Raw genomic sequence first — 22,176 nt, forward strand, 5'->3', positions numbered from 1 at the left:
ATGAAAAGCCCAAAGCTCAATGGAAAAATCTGATCTTCAAATACAAGACCCAAGAAAGGCATAAAGGTAAACAGAGAAAAAAAGAAAAAAAAAACCTTGTTATTCAAAAAGGGCAAATTGTTTATATTCCTATACGGGAAGATGATATGTGTTATTCTTGAGAATGATATAGTTAGTAAGACATCTAAAAAGTATATACATAGACACAGGGTGTGGATATGAATTAAGTGATTTGATGATAAAAAACTTAATTAAGGATGTAAAGGCATTGTAATGGGAGAAGAAGTAAGGAGGAGCCAGATAGGGTAAAATACATCACGTGAAGAGGCACAAAAGTAGGAATAAAGAAGGGAGGAAGAAGAGCAGTGTTTCAGCTTTACTCTCATTGGATTTGTTTCAAGGAGGGGATAACATACTCTGATAAGTATAGATATCACACTTGACCTAGAGGCAGTACAAGGAGAAAGGGAAAAGTAAAGGGGGGGGTAGTTAGAAGGAATGGGAAAAGTAGTAAAGTAAAAGGGTAAGATAAGGGGGAGTGCTGACAGGGAGGAGATATTGAGGGAAGTGGTTGTCAAAAGCAAAACTCTTTTGAGAAGCGGATGGGAGAAGGAAGAAATAAAAGCAAAACAGGAGGGGAAATAGGATTTAAAAAAAGACACAGATAGTAATCATAACTATGAATGTGAATGGGATAAACTCTTCCGTAAAACAGAAGCAGATATCAGAATGAATTAAAAACCTAAATCCTGTAATATGTTGTTTACAAGAAACATATTTGAAAAGAGGGACACATACAGGGTAAAGGTAAAAGGCTGGAGTAGAATATATTATGATTCAGCTGGAGTAAAAAAAAAGCAGTGGTAACAATCCTCATCTCAGACAAAGTAAAAGCAAAAATAGATTTAATTAAGAGAGATAAGGAAGGAAATTATAATCTGCTAAAAGACACCATAGATAATGAAGTAATTTCATTACTTAACATAAATGCACCAAGAGCTATAGCATACAAATTCTTAGAAGAGACATTAAGGTAGTTACAGGAAGAAACAGACAGCAAAACTATATCAGTGGGGGACTTCAACCTCCCCCTCTCTGAGCTTGATAAATCTAACCTCAAAATAAACAAGAAAGAAGTTAAAGAGGTGAATAGAATTTTAGAAAAGTTTGGTAAAGACAGCCCTTGGAAGAAAACTGAATGGGGAGAGAAAGGAATATACTTTTTTTTTCTCAGTACATGACACATATACCAAAATTGGCCATGTACTAGGGCATAAAAACCTCACAGTTCAGTGGAGAAAGGCAGACATAGTCAATGCATCCTTTTCAGTTCATGATGCAATAAAAATAATTTGTGATAAAGGACCATGGAAAGATACACTAAAAATCAATTAGAAACTAAATAATCTAATCCTAAAATTGAGGGGGTAAAAGAGTAAATCTTAGAAACAACCAATAACTTTATTCAAAAGAATGACAATAATGAGACAATATACCAAATCTTATGGGATGCAGTGAAAGCAGTTCTTAGGGAAAGTTTTATATCTCTGAAAGCTTATATGAATAAAATAGAGAAAAAGGGGATGAGTAAATTGGGTATGCAACTGAAAAAGCTAGAAAAAGAACAAACTGAAAAATCACAATTAAATAGCAAATTAGAAATGCTAAAAAACAAAGGAGAGATTAAAAAATTGAAATCAAGAATTCTTTTGAACTAATAAATACAACTAAGAGCTGGTTTTATAAAAAAAAAAACAATAAAATTGATAAACATTTGGTCAATTGGATTAAAAAAAGAAAGAAGAAAACCAAATTACCAGTATCAAAAATGAAAAGGATAAATTCACCTCCAATGAAGAGGAAATTGAAACAATAATTAGGAATTATTTTGCACAATTGTATGCCATAAATTTGAAAATGTTAGGGAAATGGGTAAATTTTATATATATATATATATATATATATATATATATATATATATATATATATATATATATATATATATATATATATATATATATATATATAAATTGCCAAGCTAAATTGAAGAGGAAGTAAAATATCTAAATAACCCCATCCCATAAGAAGAAATTGAACAAGCCATCAATGAACTCCCTAGGAAAAAATCTCCATGGTCAGATGGATTTACATGTGAATTCTAGCAATCATTTACAGAATAATTATTTCCCATACTTTATAGACTATTTTGGAAAATAGGCAAAGAAGGAGTCCTACAAAATTCTTTTTGTGACACCTATATAGTACAAATAAATAACCTGGAGGAGTCAAAACAGAGAAAGGAAATTCCAAACTAATTTCCTTAATGAATATAGATGCAAAAAAAATTAAATAAAATATTAGCAACACTTTACAGCAACTTATAATGAGAATAATACACTATAACCAGGAAGGATTTATTCCAGTAATGCAATGCTGATACAGTACTAGGAAAATATAGACATAATTGATCATTTCAACAAAATGCTAGCAGAAACCGTTTGATTATTTCAATAGATAGAGAAAAAAACATTTGACAAAATACAACACCAATTCCTATTTAAAAAAAAAACTAGAAAGAAGATGAATAAATGGAGTCTTCCATAAAATCATAAGTAGTATCTACCTAAAGTCATCAGCAAGCATTATATGTAATTAGGATAAGCTAGATGCCTTTCCAATAAGACCAGGGGTGAAACAAGGATATCTATTATCACCCTATTATTCAATTTGTTACTAGAAATGTTAGCTTGTAGCAATAAGAGAAGATAAAGAAATTGAAGGAATTAGAATAGACAAAGAAGAAACTAAATTACCACTTTTTGCAGATGATATGATGATTTACTTAGAGAATCAGGTAAAAAATTTACTTGAAATAATAAATAGCTTTAGCCAAGTGGCAGAATATAAAATAAACTGACATAAACCCTTGGTATTCATTTATATTACTAACAAAGACCAAAAGCAAGAGATAGAAAGAGAAATTCCATTTAAAGTTACTGTAGACACTATAAAATATTTCATAGTCTACCTGCCAAGACAAACTCAGGACCTATATGAACAGAATTCCAAAACACTTTCCACACAAATAATTTCAGATCTAAATAAATGGAAAAACATCACTTGCTCATGATTAGGCTGAGCTATTATAATAAAAATGACAAGTTTACCTAAAGTAATTTACTTATTTAGTGCCATACCGATCAAATTAATAAAAACTTATTTTACAGACTTAGATAAAGTAATAACAAAATTCACCTGGAAGAACAAAATGTCTGGAATACCTCGGTAATTAACGAAAAGAAATGCTAAAGAAGGTGGCCTAGCCATACCAGATATTAAACAGTATTAAAAAGCAGCAATGATCAATACTACTTTGTACTGGCTAAGAAATAGAGTCATAGATGAATGGAATAGCTTAGGTACACAAAACATAGTAATCAATAACTATAACTGTCTACTCTTTGTTAAACTCTAAGAGTCCAGTTTCTGGGTTAAGAATTCCTTATATTACAAAAACTTCTGGGAAAATTGGAAAATGGTTGGGCAGAAACTGGCCATAGACCAATATTTTATACCATATACCAAAATAAAGGCTCATACTATAAGCAATTTGGGAGAGCAAGGAATAGTTTACCTGTCAGATTTATGGAGAAGGTGAGAATTTATGACCAAACAAGAGATAGAGAGGGTTATGAAATGCAAAATGGGTAATTTTCATTACTTTAATTTTAAAGTTTTGGTACAAATAAAGCCAATGCAACCAAGATTAGGAAGGAAGGGGAAAACTGGGAAAGAATTTTTACAATCAGTGTCTCTGATAAAGGCCTCATCTCTAACATATATAGGGTACCAAGTCAAATTTATAGGAATATAAGTCATTCTCCAATTTAAAAATGGTCAAAGGATATGAACAGCCAGTTTTCAGAGCAAGAAATTAAAGATATCTATAGTCATATGATAAAATGCCCCAAATCACTATTGATTAGAGAAATGCAAATCAAAACATCTCTCAGGTGTCACATCTCTCCTGTTAGGTTGTCTAACATGACAAAACAGGAAAATGATAAATGCTGGAAAAGATTTGGAAAATAGGAGCACTATTACATTCTTGGTGGAGTTGTGAACTGATCCAGTCATTCTGGAGAGCAATTTGGAACCATGACCAAAGGGCTATTAAAAAGTACATACCAAAATAAAGTCAAAATGGGTTCATGATTTAGTAATAAAGGCTGACAACATAAGTAATTTGGGAAAGCAAGGAATAGTTTACTTATCAGATTTGTGGAAAAGTAAAGAATTCATGACGCAACAAGAGATAGAGAGCATTACAAAATGCAAAATGGATAATTTTGATTATGTCAAATTGAAATGTTTTTGTACAAAAAAAGCCAATGCAACAAGAATTAGGAGGGAAGCAGAAAATTGGGAGAAAATCTTTGCAACTAGTATCTCTGATAAAGGCCTCATCTCTAAAATATACAGGGAGCTGAGCCAAATATATAGGAATACAAGCCATTCCCCAATTGAGAAATGGTGAAAGGATATGAACAGGCAGTTTTCAGAGGAAGAAATTAAAGCTATCTACAGGCATATGAAAAAATGCTCTGGATCACTACTGATTAGAGAAATGCAAATCAAAACAACTCTTAGATACCACATCTCTCCTGTCAGATTGGCTAAAATAACAAATCAGGAGAATGATAAATGCTGGAAAGGATGTGGGGAAATTGGAACATTGTTGCATTGCTGGTGGAGTTGTGAGCTGATCCAGCCATTTTGGAGAGCAGTTTGGAACTATGCCCGAAGGGCTATAGAAATGTTCATACCCTTTGACCCAGCAATACCACTTCTAGGGTTGTATCCCAAAGAAATCACACAAGCGGGAAAAGGACCCATATGTACAAAAATATTTATAGCAGCTCTTTTTGTGGTAGCTAAGAATTGGAAATCAAAGGGATGCCCATCAATTGGGGAATGGCTGAACAAGCTGTGGTATATGAAGGTGATGGAATACTACTGTGCCATAAGAAATGGGGATGATGCAGACTTCATAACAACCTGGAAAAACCTACACGACATAATGCTGAGTGAGCGGAGCAGAGCCAGGAGAACGTTGTGCACAGCCACAGATATATGGATTCCGTGAGGACCAACCCTGACATACTGCGCTTTTCTCAGCAACCTAAGGGGCAAGGACAACTCCAGGGGACTCACGATGGAGAATACTATCTTCATCCAGAGAAAGAACTGCGAAGTTTGAATACAGATCGAGGCGCACTACATGCTCACCTTTTTTTGCTTCTTTTCTTGTTTTTGTTTTTGGGTTTTTTTTTTGTTTGGTTCTGTCTCTTCTTTTTCATGATTCATTCCATTGGTCAAAATTCTTCTCCACGACTTGACTAGTGCATAAATTAATTCAATGCGAAGTTATACATGACAGTTATATGAGATTCCATGCCGTCTTGGGGAGGGAGGGGGGAGGGAGGGGAGAAAAACTGGAACTCAAAACCATGTAGAACCATGTGTGGTAAACTAAAAATAAATAAAGAAATTCAAAAAAAAAAAGTACATACCCTTTGACCCAACAATATCACTTCTATGACTGTATACCAAAGACATCACACAAGTGGAAATGGACCAGTATGTATAAAAATATTTATAGCAGCACTTTTTAGTGGTGACAAAGGACTGGAAATCAAGTGGATGCCCATCAATTTGGTAATGGCTAAACAAGTTGTGGTATATGAATGCAGTGGAATACTTTTGTGGTATAAGAAATAAGGAGCAGGCAGACTTCATAATAACCTGGAAAGACTTATATGATCTGATGCTGAGTGAGGGGAGTGGAACCAGGAGAATGTTATACACATACAGACACACTGTATCTGTGATGACTAAGTTTGATTGGCTGAGCTCTTCTCAGCAATACAAGGTTCTAAGATAGCTCCAAAAGACTCACGACGGAAAAAAGAAAAACAACAATGCACATCCAGAGAAAGAATTACAGAGTCTGAATGCAGATCAAGGCAAAATATTTTCTCTTTTTTTTCCTCTTTTTTGTTTTTTTTTCTTTCTCATGCTTCCTTATATTTGTTACAATTCTTCTTTACAACTTGACTATTGTGTAAATAAGTTTACTGGGAAAGTATATGTACAATCTATATTGGATTACGTGCCATTTTAGGGGGAGTGGAAAAAAGAAGGATAGAGAGAAAATTTGGAACTCACAAACTTGTTGAACTGAGTGTTGTAAACTAAAAATATATAAAAAAATTAAAAAAATAAGAATATTGGATAAGAGGTATTAGACATTCTAATAGATCAATCTACATCAAGGGCCAAGGTAAACCTGTTATTATAATTAGGGTCTTCTCCTTACATTCATTAGAAAACAAATCCATGAGTTATGCTTAACTGCTCTTAATTTTTTTCTTTCATTTTTCCTAGCTTATATGTAAAACATTAGAAAATGGATAACAACAACTAATATATGAGGGAAGCTGATAAACTTAAAGAGCCATCTAATTAATGAAATGATCTAAATTATCTGACAGCAAAAGAAGTGACTTTTGTTTAAATTTAACAGTACAGAATAAAACGCGTGGCTCTAATTTTAAAGCCATGACCTTAATTTGCTCATCATTCAGGGCTGCCATACAATTGCACTTTGGTAGGTAGGACCTATCAATGTCAATTGTGTTTCCAATTTCAGTTCATGCATTTGTCAGCAAGGTACATGTGACAGAAGCTCAGGCCCGCTATTCCAGTTCTCTGTCTCTAAATTTCTTTTTTTTCTTTCTTCCTAGTTTTCAAGGACTTCATGGATTAACTGCTGACAATTTCAGTTTACTAAGAAGGAGTCAGTTTATATAACTGCATATAGAAGCTGCCCTCAACAAGAAGGTTTATTATCTATTTTCATTCTCAAGTCACTGTATCAGTGAAATAAATCCATACTATTGTTTGAAAGAGGGGAGCAGAACTAAGTGCTATAATATGGAATTGGGTTTAATAGTGTCTAAGATAACGATTTGGGTAACATGAAAGAAAAGAACTCAAGACATAAAAATTAAGTCAGCTTACTCTTAAAATTTTGTAAATATTGTTTTAAAATAATTAGAGGAACTAGGCTAATTTATTTTGTGCTAAGGTCATTAATTCACTCACTAAATCAGAAAAGCATTTATTAAATATTTACTATGTATCTGGCACTAAGCTAGACTCAGAATATATAGACAAAAACAAAAGAATCTTTCCTGCCATGGAAATTAATTGTAGTGAGGTAAAATGACCCACAGATGAGTAAATATTTAAATGAAGGGGGAGAGAATAGTCTGTCATTTATTTGGTTTGGGGAACTCAGGTAAGGAAACTCCCTGTACTAATTTAGGCCTTCATCTTTCTCTCCACCTTACAGCATAAGAGAGCAGCCTGGAACTCAAGAGTTTACACAGGTTTGAAAGCACAGTCAGAACGTGTAAGAGGCAGGACATGAAACTAGATCTTCCAGGCTTCAAGTTCAATCCAGTAGTCACTATGCTACACTGCCTACTTAATGATATAAAACATAAGGGAAATTAATAAAAGGGGGATGTACCATATGTATCATTTTTTGGTATAAACATTCCAATCCTAATTGGGTTTTTTGACTGTGGAAAAGAAGAAGAATCTCTTCTATACTGCTTGGATGTCTATAATTACTAAGCCACCAACGGGAGGCCCACTTTTAGCATATTGTATAAGAAATTCATAAAGACATTTGAGCTATGCTAGAGGGATTCTGAGGCCACTTATAATCCTATGATTCCATGACTTCTTGACTTCCCCAAAGGATTCTGTAACCATATAATACTAGTCACACTAGTCCTCTAGGAAAAAAAAAAAATGCAACGGTGTGTGTGTGTGTGTGTGTGTGTGTGTGTGTGTGTGTTTTCAGAGGCGAGACATGAACCCAAGTTTTCCTACTTACAAGACTTACAAGACCCATGCATTAATCACTATACTAGTGTGTTAGTATTTTGTCTTGTAATTATGAAAGGATAGAGTGTCAGAATGATATGGAAATAGAAACGTTGGAGAAATACATTTAAAGATGAACAAAATAAGTAAGTCATTACAAAATATGTGACACATTCAGTCTTTGTGATTTTTGCTTTAATGACTTTGAAAAACAGTAGAAATAGTTCAAAAGGAATATTTGTTTCACTTTTTATTTTATTAGAGCTAATATTTTTAATTATTATGAAAGTCCTAATATGTATCATCTTATTTGAGATAATCTTAAAGGGGCATTTTTAAATAGCAATTTTTTCTTAATAAATGTTTAAGAAGAAGATGGCCGCATGAAGGCAGAGTCTTACCGGAGCTCTCTCACAAGGTCTGTCAGATTCCTATAAAAAAGTGAATTTGAGCAGATTTGAGAGAGTCAGAAACCGCGAGCAGTCTGCGTGGGGCAAATTTCCGAGCCGGGAGAGTTCTGAAAGGCCAGAGGAACGAACCTGCAGGCGCGGAGAGTGCTCGGTGCGGGGCTGCTCCAGACCAAGGCGGAAGCGGCCGGCCGGGAAATCCACGTGGGAGACGGGCTGGGAGAAAGCTGGGCGCCCGAAACCGGCGGAGATCCCCAGGCCTCCCAACACAGGACGGCAGTCTCTGGGAGCGACGAGAGGCAGCGCAACGCCACCAGCCGCTGAAAATCACCCACTCCTGACGCTTGCAAACTCAGGATCTCGGCCTTCTTGAACTTCCGGCAAGACTCAATGGCTAGGTAAGCGGCTCTAACCCCTCCCCCCCTCACCCAGAGAATTCCTCGGGAAAAAAAAAAAAAGAGAACTGAAACAGAGGAGAGAGTAGCAGGGCCTCACTGGACAAATACCAGCAGCTTATTAGTCCCAGAGGGGAAGAGTGGGCAGGGGTCAACGCCAGGAGCCCAGACGTAATCTTGCTCCCCCAGGGGAAGCGCCAGTCATCAGCTCAAACAACAAACAGCTGAGACCATTGCTGAAAAGCAAGGGCTGGAGAGCACCCACAGGGAGTGAGACGCCAGGGAGCCAGACCCCTCCCCCACACCTCAGGAAACTGAAGGTTATAATTCTAGACTCACAACCCCCAGAATAAGAAAGCTGGGACAGAAAGCCCTGAGACTCACAGATAGAAATTCGTTCTAACAACAGCAAAAGGCAATCCAACATGAAGAAGAACACAAAAAAACCGAGGACAATAGATTCTTTTTATGGAGACAGGCAGGATCAAAATATCGACATAGAAGAAGATAGCAATGACACGGTAGATACATCAGATACCTCAAAAGCTAATATGATCTGGTCTCCAGCCCAAAAAGCACTGCTGGAAGAGCTAAAAGAGGACTTTAAAAACCAAATTAGGGAGCTAAAAGAAAATATGGAAAAAAAATTCACTGATGAAATCAAGTCCCTAAAGAATAAGATTGGCGAAATGGCTATGGAGATTCAGAATCTAGAGAGAGAAAAGGATACCCTGAGAGGTGAAATCAACCAATTGAAAATGGAGGCTCAAAAGCAAAATGTAAACACTAACTCATTTAAAATTAGACTTGAGCAAGTGGAAGCTAATGAATCTATGAGGCATCAAGAAGTAATAAAACAAAATGTAAAGAATGAAAAAATAGAAAAAAATGTGAAATATCTGACTGGCAAAACAACTGACCTGGAAAATAGATCCAGGAGAGACAATTTGAGAGTTATTGGTCTACCGGAAATCCACGATGATAAAAGGAGCCTTGACAGAATCTTCGAAGAAATTATCAAAGACAACTGCCCAGAGGTCCTAGAACCAGAGGGCAAAATAGTTATTGAAAGAATTCACCGATCACCCCCTGAAAGAGATCCCAAACTGAAAACACCAAGAAATATTATAGCCAAATTTCAGAGCTATAAACTTAAAGAGAAAATACTGCAAGCAGCCAAAAAGAAGCAATTCAAATATCGTGGAACTACAGTCAGGATCACGCAGGATCTCTCAGCTTCCACATTAAAAGACAGGAGAAATTGGAATATGATATTCCGAAGGGCAAAGGAGCTGGGACTACAACCAAGGATCAACTACACAGCAAAACTAAGCATAATTTTCCAGGCAAGGCGATGGACATTCAACGAAATAAGGGAATTCCAGACCTTCCTGATGAAAAGGCCAGAACTCAATGGAAAATTTGATCTCCAAATACAAAACTCAAGAGAGACATAAAAAGGTAACCAGGGGGAAAAACCCCACAAACCTCATTAACCAATAAGCTTAGGTTGTTTACATCTCTATGTGGGATTATATCATCTTATGTATGTTTTTTATGTCTGTATGTATATATATATATATATGTATATATATAAATCATTCTTGGGAATGGTACAACTATTGTGACAAATGAAAGGGATACACATAGGTTGTGAATGCCTGTATAAATTAACTGATGTAAAGATATAAAATATAAATAAGAGATATAAAGGGAGGGCTATGAGGGAAGTGGTAAGGAGGTTGTAGAAAAGGGTAAATTACACCAAAGGAAGTGGCAAAAAAACATATTATAGTAGAGGGAAAGAAGGGAAGGAGAAGAGCAGTATTTGAGCTCTACTGTCATCTGATCTAGTTCAAGAAGGGAATAACATACTCTGATAAGTTTAGAAATCTAACTTGTCCTACGGGAAGTGGGAGGGAAAGGGGGGAAAAAGGGTGGGGGGAGGGCAGAAGGAAGAGGAGAAGTAGCAAGTGGGTAACGGTAAGATAAGGGAGGGGAATAAAGAGGGAGGGTCAACTGAGGAAAGCGGCGGTCAAAAGCAAAACTTTGTTGGGGAGGAGAAGGGGAAAGGGAGAAATAAAAGCATAAACAGGGGGAATCAGGATGGAGAAAAAGACACAGATAGAAATCATAACCCTGAACATGCAGGGGATGAACATTCTCACAAAACAGAAGCAGATAGCAGAATGGATTAAAAACCATAATCCTACAATATGCTGTTTACAAGAAACGTATCTGAAACAGGGGGATACACATAGGGTTAAGGTAAAAGGCTGGAGTAAAATATATTGTGCCTCAGCTAAAGTAAAAAAAGCAGGTGTAGCAATCCTAATCTCAGACAAAGCAAAAGTAAAGATAGATCTAATTAAAAGAGATAAGGAAGGACATTATATCCTGCTAAAAGGCACCATAAACAATGAAGCAATATCATTGCTTAACATATATGCACCAAGTGGTAAGGCATACAAATTCTTAGAGGAGAGGTTAAGGGAGTTACAGGAAGAAATAGACAGCAAAACTATAATATTGGGAGACCTCAACCTCCCCCTTTCTGAACTTGATAAATCTAACCTCAAAATAAATAAGAAAAAAGTTAAGGAGGTAAACAGAATTTTAGAAAAGGCACATATGATAGACCTCTGGAGAAAACTGAATGGGGATAAAAAGGAATATACTTTCTTCTCAAAAGTACATGGCACATACTCAAAAATTGACCATGTACTAGGGCATAAAAACCTCACAATCCAGTGCAGAAAAGCAGAAGTAGTCAATGCATCCTTTTCAGATCATGATGCAATAAGAATCATTTTTAATAAAGTACCATGGAAAAATAAGCTAAAAACTAATTGGAAACTAAATAATTTAATTCTAAAGAGTGAGTGGGCCAAAGATCAAATCAGAGAAACAATTAATAATTTCATTCAAGAGAATGACAATAATGAAACAACATACCAAAACTTATGGGATGCAGCAAAAGCAGTTCTTAGGGGAAGTTTTATATCTCTAAATGCCTACATGAATAAAATAGGGAAAGAGGAGATCAATGATCTGGGCAAACAGCTGGAAAAGCTAGAAAAAGAGCAAATTGAAAACCCCCAATTAAATACCAAATTAGAAATACTGAAAATCAAAGGAGAGATTAATAAAATTGAAACCAAGAAAACTATTGAATTAATAAATAAAACAAAGAGCTGGTTTTATGAAAAAACCAATAAAATTGACAAACCTTTGGCCAATTTGATTAAAAAAAAGAAAGAAGAAAATCAAATCACCAGTATAAAAAATGAAAAGGGTGAGGTCACCTCTAATGAAGAGGAAATCAAAACAATAATTAGGAATTATTTTTCCCAACTGTATGCCCATAAATTTGACAACCTTAGAGATATGGAGGAATATCTACAAAAACATAAACTGCCCAGACTAACAGAGAAGGAAGTGAAATTTCTTAATGACCCCATATCAGAAAAAGAAATCGAGCAGGCCATCAACGAACTCCCTAGGAAAAAATCTCCAGGGCCAGATGGTTTTACATGTGAATTCTATCAAACATTTAAAGAACAACTAATTCCAATACTTTGTAGACTATTTGGGAAAATAGGTGAAGAAGGAGTCCTACCAAATTCTTTTTATGACACAAATATGGTACTAATACCCAAACCAGGTAGAGTTAAAACAGAGAAAGAAAATTATAGACCAATTTCTCTAATGAATATTGATGCAAAAATTTTAAATAAAATATTAGCAAAAAGATTGCAGCAACTCATTACGAGAATAATACACTATGACCAGGTAGGATTTATTCCAGGAATGCAAGGCTGGTTCAATATTAGGAAAACTATTAGCATAATTGACCATATCAACAACAAAACTAGCAGAAACCATATGATCATCTCAATAGACGCAGAAAAAGCCTTTGACAAAGTACAACACCCATTCCTATTAAAAACACTAGAAAGCATAGGAATAAGGGGAACCTTCCTCAAAATTATAAATAGCATCTACCTAAAACCATCAACAAGCATTATATGTAATGGGGATAAACTAGATGCATTCCCAATAAGATCAGGGGTGAAACAAGGATGTCCATTATCACCCCTATTATTCAATTTGGTACTAGAAACATTAGCTGTAGCAATAAGAGAAGAAAAAGAAATTGAAGGAATTAGAATAGGAAAAGAAGAAACTAAATTATCACTTTTTGCAGATGATATGATGATTTATCTAGAGAATCCTGGAGAATCAAGTAAAAAACTACTTGAAATAATAAACAACTTTAGCAAAGTTGCAGGATATAAAATGAACCCACATAAATCCTCAGCATTCCTATACATTACTGACAAAGCCCAACAGCAAGAGATAGAAAGAGAAATTCCATTCAAAGTTACTGAAGGCACTATAAAATATTTGGGAATCTATTTGCCAAGACAAACCCAGGGCCTATATGAACATAACTATGAAACACTTTTCACGCGAATAAAATCAGATCTAAATAAATGGAGAAATATCAGTTGCTCATGGTTAGGCCGAGCTAATATAATAAAAATGACAATTCTACCTAAATTAATCTATCTATTCAGTGCCATACCAATCGAACTACCAAAAAATTTTTTTACTGAGCTGGACAAAATAATAACAAAATTCATTTGGAAAAACAAGAGGTCTAGAGTATCTAGGATGTTAATGAAAAGACATGCTAAAGATGGTGGTTTAGCCACACCAGATATTAAACTGTACTACACAGCAGCAGTCATCAAAACTGCCTGGTACTGGTTAAGAAACAGGGGTGTGGATCAGTGGAATAGGATAGGTACACAAGCAGGTGAAATCAACAAGTTTAGCAATCTACTCTTTGATAAACCCAAAGAAGCCAGTTTCTGGGCTAATAATTCACTATTTCACAAAAACTGTTGGGAAAATTGGAAAATGGTAGGGTAAAAACTGGGCATAGACCAATATCGTTACACCATATACCAAAATAAAGTCAAAATGGGTTCATGATTTAGGAGTAAAAGTTGATACTCTAAGTAATTTGGGAAAGCGAGGAATAGTTTACTTATCAGATTTGTGGAAAAGTAAAGAATTCATGACCCAACAAGAGATAGAGAGCATTACAAAATGCAAAATGGATAATTTTGATTATGTCAAATTGAAATGTTTTTGTACAAAAAAAGCCAATGCAACAAGAATTAGGAGGGAAGCAGAAAATTGGGAGAAAATCTTTGCAACTAGTATAACTGATAAAGGCCTCATCTCTAAAATATACAGGGAAATAAGCCAAATATATAGGAATCCAAGCCATTCCCCAATTGAGAAATAGTCAAAGGATATGAACAGGCAGTTTTCAGAGGAAGAAATTAAAGCTATCTAGAGGCATATGGAAAAATGCTCTGGATCGCTGCTGATTAGAGAAATGCAAATCAAAACAACTCTTAGATACCACATCTCTCCTGTGAGATTGGCTAAAATAACAAATCAGGAGAATGATAAATGCTGGAAAGGATGTGGGGAAATTGGAACATTGTTGCATTGCTGGTGGAGTTGTGAGCTGATCCACCCATTTTGGAGGGCGGTGTGGAACTATGCCCAAAGGGCTATAGAAATGTTCATACCCTTTGACCCAGTAATACCACTTCTAGGGTTGTATCCCAAAGAAATCACGCAAGTGGGAAAAGGACCCATATGTACAAGAATATTTATAGCGGCTCTCTTTGTGGTAGCCAAGAATTGGAAAGCACAGGGATGCCCATCAATTGGGGAATGGCTGAACAAGCTGTGGTATATGAAGTGATGGAATACTATTGTGCCATAAGAAATGGGGATGATGCAGACTACATAACAACCTGGAAAAACCTACACGACATAATGCTGAGTGAGCGGAGCAGAGCCAGGAGAACGTTGTGCACAGCCACAGATATGTGGATTCCGTGAGGACCAACCCTGACATACTGCGCTTTTCTCAGCAACCTAAAGGGCAAGGACAACTCCAGGGGACTCACGATGGAGAATGCTATCTTCATTCAGAGAAAGAACTGCGAAGTTTGAATACAGACTGAGGCACACTACATGCTCGCCTTTTCTGCTTCTCTTTTGTTTTTGTTTTTGGGTTTTGTTTTTTTTTTTTTGGTTCTGTTTCTTCTTTCTCATGATTCATTCCATTGGTCAAAATTCTTCTCCACAACCTGACTAGAGCATAAATTAATTCAATGCGAAGTTATACATGACAGTTATATGGGACTTCATGCCGTCTTGGGGAGGGAGGGGGGAGGGAGGGGAGAAAAACTGGAACTCAAAACTATGTAGAACCGTGTGCGGTAAACTAAAAATAAATAAAGAAATTTATTTAATTAAAAAAATAAATAAATAAATAAATAAATAAATGTTTAAGAATATTTGCTTACTCAAATACAAAAGTTTCCTAAACACTCAGTTGCCTTTGTGAAAAGTAGTTTGAACAATTCATTTGATTAACCAAGTTTACTCATTTTTATCTATCAAAAATTTGAATTGGGGCAGCTTGATGGCACAGTGTATAGAGCACTGGTCCTGGAGTCAAGAGGACCTGAGTTCATATGTGACCTCAGACACTTGACACTTACTAGCTGTGTGATCTTCTGCAAGTCACTTAACCCCAATTGCCTCCTCAAAAAAAAGTCTGAGTCAATGGAATCTGAATAAATTCTATTCCTTTCTAAGCAAAAAATTAACAAGAGGATAGAGATAAAAATAGAGAAATAAACAGAGATAGAGATGGTGTTACATATATAGACAGATATCTATGTACAAATAGGTTGTGACTATATTTATAGGCATAGACATACAGGTAGATAAATAGATTCGATATGAATATGAATGTAGATATATTCTTCCCCTCAAGCTGCTTGCATTCTACTGGGAAAGATAACTGATAAAAATTTGAAAACAAGCTGAAAAGCATGGTGGAAACAGAAGCAGGGAAGTAAAAGAGAAGAGAATAGTTAGGATATAATGGAGAATTCTGCATTCTACTGAGGAAAGAAAAAAATTGTGCCTTTCCCTTCTACTTAAACTGAGGTACTGTGAGGAACGCCTCAGTCAAAGGTAGGGCTCTAGGGATTAGGAATTCTTCCAAGGTGTAATTCCAGAATTGAAATGATCATCCAAGAAGAAGAAATTTCTCCTAAATTATATACAATCCTACATTAAAGCTTGGTGAGAAATTTCTGAGAATTTCCTTCTCCTATTCCATGCCACAATTTCAGAAAATAAGGGAAGAAAATGACCATATGTCATAACATATTTTTTAATTGTTATTTATTTTTAATGCTTTAAAATTTGAGTTTTAGATTTTCTCCCTCCTTCAAAGTCCCTCCTCATTCCATAATGAACACAAGCAACACAATGTCAGTTGTGCATGTCAAATCATGCAAAACTTATTTCCCTCTTTCACATGGCACTAAAAAATAAGAAAATGAAAATTACTCTTCAATTTTCAATCAGAATTCATCAGTTCTCTCTCTGTGGGTGGATAACATTTTTCATCATGAATCCTTCAGAATTATCTTGAGTCAATGTTGGTGAGAGTAGTTAAAATTTTCACAGCTGACCATCACTACAATAGCACTGTTACATACAGTTATATTCTGGTTTTGCTCAATTCACTGCATAATTTCACATGACTTCCAATATTTTTTTTTCTTGAAACTAATCCTCTCATCATTTTTATAGCACTTTAGCCTTTCATCACAGTGATATATCACAACTTGTTCAACCATTCACCAATTGATAAATATCCCTTAAATTTCTAATTAATTGCCACCATAAAAATAACTGCTAAAATATTTTTGTACATGTGGGTCCTTTCCATTTTCTTGTCTTTTATTCCTTTGCAATTGTAACAGCAATGTTGCTAGCAACTCCTGTGGCTGTGTAAGACCAACAACAACAGCACACAGAAAAGGCTGCTACCACAGTTTCTTTGATCTGCTTTTCTAAGGAAAGCAACTTTAAGGGGTTAAAATCTCAGTTTAATTAAACATACATATATCATTCACTTAGTTCAGGGGGAAAAGATCAGCCCCTTGACCTTCAAGGCAAATACAAACAGAAATTACAAACATTAAGAGACAGACCTTGTTTAATTTAAATTACAACTCATAGTTACCAGAGAAGCACCAACGTCTATCTGGATTAAAAAGCCAAGGGGAGTGGGTTCCAGAGTCTCATCAACCATATTCTTTCAATGAGTTCACCCCTAAAACAAAATGCCAACCTCAGATCTTTTAATTTAGTTGAAGCATAATAGAGTCTGCTCTAATCGTTTATTTTGAATCTATGTGTCCTTCTATTTCATCTGTATCTCTATTAAAAGAGATAAGGAAGCACATTATATCCTGCTAAAAGGCACCATAAACAATGAAGCAATATCATTGCTTAACATATATGCACCAAGTGGTAAGGCATACAAATTCTTAGAGGAGAGGTTAAGGGAGTTACAGGAAGAAATAGACAGCAAAACTATAATATTGGGAGACCTCAACCTCCCCCTTTCTGAACTTGATAAATCTAACCTCAAAATAAATAAGAAAAAAGTTAAGGAGGTAAACAGAATTTTAGAAAAGGCACATATGATAGACCTCTGGAGAAAACTGAATGGGGATAAAAAGGAATATACTTTCTTCTCAAAAGTACATGGCACATACTCAAAAATTGACCATGTACTAGGGCATAAAAACCTCACAATCCAGTGCAGAAAAGCAGAAGTAGTCAATGCATCCTTTTCAGATCATGATGCAATAAGAATCATTTTTAATAAAGTACCATGGAAAAATAAGCTAAAAACTAATTGGAAACTAAATAATTTAATTCTAAAGAGTGAAGTGGGCCAAAGATCAAATCAGAGAAACAATTAATAATTTCATTCAAGAGAATGACAATAATGAAACAACATACCAAAACTTATGGGATGCAGCAAAAGCAGTTCTTAGGGGAAGTTTTATATCTCTAAATGCCTACATGAATAAAATAGGGAAAGAGGAGATCAATGATCTGGGCATACAGCTGAAAAAGCTAGAAAAAGAGCAAATTGAAAACCCCCAATTAAATACCAAATTAGAAATACTAAAAATCAAAGGAGAGATTAATAAAATTGAAACCAAGAAAACTATTGAATTAATAAATAAAACAAAGAGCTGGTTTTATGAAAAAACCAATAAAATTGACAAACCTTTGGCCAATTTGATTAAAAAAAAGAAAGAAGAAAATCAAATTACCAGTATAAAAAACGAAAAGGGTGAAGTCACCTCTAATGAAGAGGAAATCAAAACAATAATTAGGAATTATTTTGCCCAACTGTATGCCCATAAATTTGACAACCTTAGAGATATGGAGGAATATCTACAAAAACATAAACTGCCCAGACTAACAGAGAAGGAAGTGAAATTTCTTAATGACCCCATATCAGAAAAAAGAAATCGAGCAGGCCATCAACGAACTCCCTAGGAAAAAATCTCCAGGGCCAGATGGTTTTACATGTGAATTCTATCAAACATTTAAAGAACAACTAATTCCAATACTTTGTAGACTATTTGGGAAAATAGGTGAAGAAGGAGTCCTACCAAATTCTTTTTATGACACAAATATGGTACTAATACCCAAACCAGGTAGAGTTAAAACAGAGAAAGAAAATTATAGACCAATTTCTCTAATGAATATTGATGCAAAAATTTTAAATAAAATATTAGCAAAGAGATTGCAGCAACTCATTACGAGAATAATACACCTATGACCAGGTAGGATTTATTCCAGGAATGCAAGGCTGGTTCAATATTAGGAAAACTATTAGCATAATTGACCATATCAACAACAAAACTAGCAGAAACCATATGATCATCTCAATAGACGCAGAAAAAGCCTTTGACAAAGTACAACACCCATTCCTATTAAAAACACTAGAAAGCATAGGAATAAGGGGAACCTTCCTCAAAATTATAAATAGCATCTACCTAAAACCATCAACAAGCATTATTTGTAATGGGGATAAACTAGATGCATTCCCAATAAGATCAGGGGTGAAACAAGGATGTCCATTATCACCCCTATTATTCAATTTGGTACTAGAAACATTAGCTGTAGCAATAAGAGAAGAAAAAGAAATTGAAGGAATTAGAATAGGAAAAGAAGAAACTAAATTATCACTTTTTGCAGATGATATGATGATTTATCTAGAGAATCCTGGAGAATCAAGTAAAAAACTACTTGAAATAATAAACAACTTTAACAAAGTTGCAGGATATAAAATAAACCCACATAAATCCTCAGCAATCCTATACATTACTGACAAAGCCCAACAGCAAGAGATAGAAAGAGAAATTCCATTCAAAGTTACTGAAGGCACTATAAAATATTTGGGAGTCTATTTGCCAAGACAAACCCAGGGCCTATATGAACATAACTATGAAACACTTTTCACACAAATAAAATCAGATCTAAATAAATGGAGAAATATCAGTTGCTCATGGTTAGGCCGAGCTAATATAATAAAAATGACAATTCTACCTAAATTAATTTATCTATTCAGTGCCATACCAATCGAACTACCAAAAAATTTTTTTACTGAGCTGGACAAAATAATAACAATATTCATTTGGAAAAACAAGAGGTCTAGAGTATCTAGGATATTATTGAAAAGACATGCTAGAGATAGTGGTTTAGCCACACCAGATATTAAACTGTACTACACAGCAGCAGTCATCAAAACTGCCTGGTACTGGTTAAGAAACAGGGGTGTGGATCAATGGAATAGGATAGGTACACAAGCAGGTGAAATCAACATGTTTAGCAATCTACTCTTTGATAAACCCAAAGAGGCCAGTTTCTGGGCTAATAATTCACTATTTCACAAAAACTGTTGGGAAAATTGGAAAATGGTAGGGCAAAAACTGGGCATAGACCAATATCTTACACCATACACCAAAATAAAGTCAAAATGGGTTCATGATTTAGGAGTAAAAGTTGATACTCTAAGTAATTTGGGAAAGCGAGGAATAGTTTACTTATCAGATTTGTGGAAAAGTAAAGAATTCATGACCCAACCAGAGATAGAGAGCATTACAAAATGCAAAATGGATAATTTTGATTATGTCAAATTGAAATGTTTTTGTACAAAAAAAGCCAATGCAACAAGAATTAGGAGGGAAGCAGAAAATTGGGAAAAATTCTTTGCAACTAGTATCTCTGATAAAGGCCTCACCTCTAAAATATACAGGGAGCTGAGCCAAATATATAGGAATACAAGCCATTCCCCAATTGAGAAATGGTCAAAGGATATGAACAGGCAGTTTTCAGAGGAAGAAATTAAAGCTATCTACAGGCATATGGAAAAATGCTCTGGATTGCTGCTGATTAAAGAAATGCAAATCAAAACAACTCTTAGATACCACATCTCTCCTGTGAGATTGGCTAAAATAACAAATCAGGAGAATGATAAATGCTGGAAAGGATGTGGGGAAATTGGAACATTGTTGCATTGCTGGTGGAGTTGTGAGCTGATCCAGCCATTTTGGAGGGCCGTGTGGAACTATGCCCAAAGGGCTATAGAAATGTTCATACCCTTTGACCCAGTAATACCACTTCTAGGGTTGTATCCCAAAGAAATCACGCAAGTGGGAAAAGGACCCATATGTACAAAATATTTATAGCAGCTCTCTTTGTGATAGCCAAGAATTGGAAATCAAAGGGATGCCCATCAATTGGGGAATGGCTGAACAAGCTGTGGTATATGAAGGTGATGGAACTACTATTGTGCCATAAGAAATGGGGATGATGCAGACTTCATAACAACCTGGAAAAACCTACACGACATAATGCTGAGTGATCGGAGCAGAGCCAGGAGAACGTTGTGCACAGCCACAGATATGTGGATTCCGTGAGGACCAACCCTGACATACTGCGCTTTTCTCAGCAACCTAAGGGGCAAGGACAACTCCAGGGGACTCACGATGGAGAATGCTATCTTCATCCAGACAAAGAACTGTGAAGTTTGAATAGAGACTGAGCCACACTACATGCTCGCCTTTTCTGCTTCTCTTTTGTTTTTGCTTTTGGGTTTTTTTTTTTTGGTTCTGTTTCTTCTTTTTCATGATTCATTCCATTGGTCAAAATTCTTCTCCACGACTTGACTAGTGCATAAATTAATTCAATGCAAAGTCATACATGACAGTTATAAGAGACTTCATGCCGTCTTGGGGAGGGAGGGGGGAGGGAGGGGAGAAAAACTGGAACTCAAAACTATGTAGAACCGTGTGTGGTAAACTAAAAATAAATGAAGAAATTTATAAAAAATTTAAAAAAAAATTCTCAGATTAGGTCGTTGGACCAAATATAAAATTAAATTTAATAAGTATGCAGTAAAGTATTGCTTGTAGCCTAATAAATAAATTTTTACAAGTAATATGATATGGAGAATTAAAAAAATATATAAATAAGCCAAAAATAATTCAACTTTACTCCCTGGTTCTAGAATATTGGGGTGATTTTGTTGATAATATATTGAGATGTGATGCTTATGTCCCATTTTTGACCATGGCTCTTAGGTAGTCCAATATGTTTTTATGGGAAAGTCTAGTCTTTTCATTCTTTTATTTTATTGTTTCTTGATGTATCATAGAGGCATTAGCTTCCACTTTCCCAAATTCTAATTTTTTAAGAAATTATTTTCATTGGTAAGCTCTTGTACCTTTTCTTTTTTCAATTTGACCAATTCTGCTTTTTGAAAAATTAATTTCACTAGTGGAGTTTTGTACTTCTTTTCCCATTTGGCTGATTCTTTTTGTTAAAAAGATGCTACTTTCATTACTATTTCTGTACCTTTCTTGCCAAGCTGTTAATTCTCTTTTCACAGTTTTCTTGTACAACTATGTTTTATTTTTCCAAACTTCCTTCTACCAACCCACTCTCTTTAATGTTTCCAGGAATTCTTATTGTGCTTGTGCCCCTATTTCCCTGTATTGCAAGGGCTAGGTCTCCTCTTGGCCCTGGAACCGTGAACAGGCCCCTTCTGTCCTTAGAGTCATAATTTTCAGTGTTGTTCTCCACCTTGGAAATATGATCGAAAACTCCATTTTTAAGATTTGTTTGTAGCTGTATTTCTATATTCGTATCAGTCTTCACTGCCACTATTGTTAGCTTTTTATGATCAAGTTTTTTTGTTCGGTTGGTTGGTTTTTGCTCATCTTCCCAGTCCATTTCTTGACTTTGACATTTTTGTTAATGTTAGGCTCTGCTCACTATGGAGTGGAAAGTCACCATCCTAAGCTTTTCCATGCCATTGTTTTCAAAAGTAGTTCTGAATATCTACAAGTTTTCAATGCTTCCAAGATGGTGTGATCTGGGGAGAAGTATGGTTACTGTTCTCATATTTTCACTAGTCTTTACTC

Source organism: Trichosurus vulpecula, chromosome 1 (genome assembly GCF_011100635.1).
Source record: "Trichosurus vulpecula isolate mTriVul1 chromosome 1, mTriVul1.pri, whole genome shotgun sequence".
NCBI classification, from domain to species: domain Eukaryota; kingdom Metazoa; phylum Chordata; class Mammalia; order Diprotodontia; family Phalangeridae; genus Trichosurus; species Trichosurus vulpecula.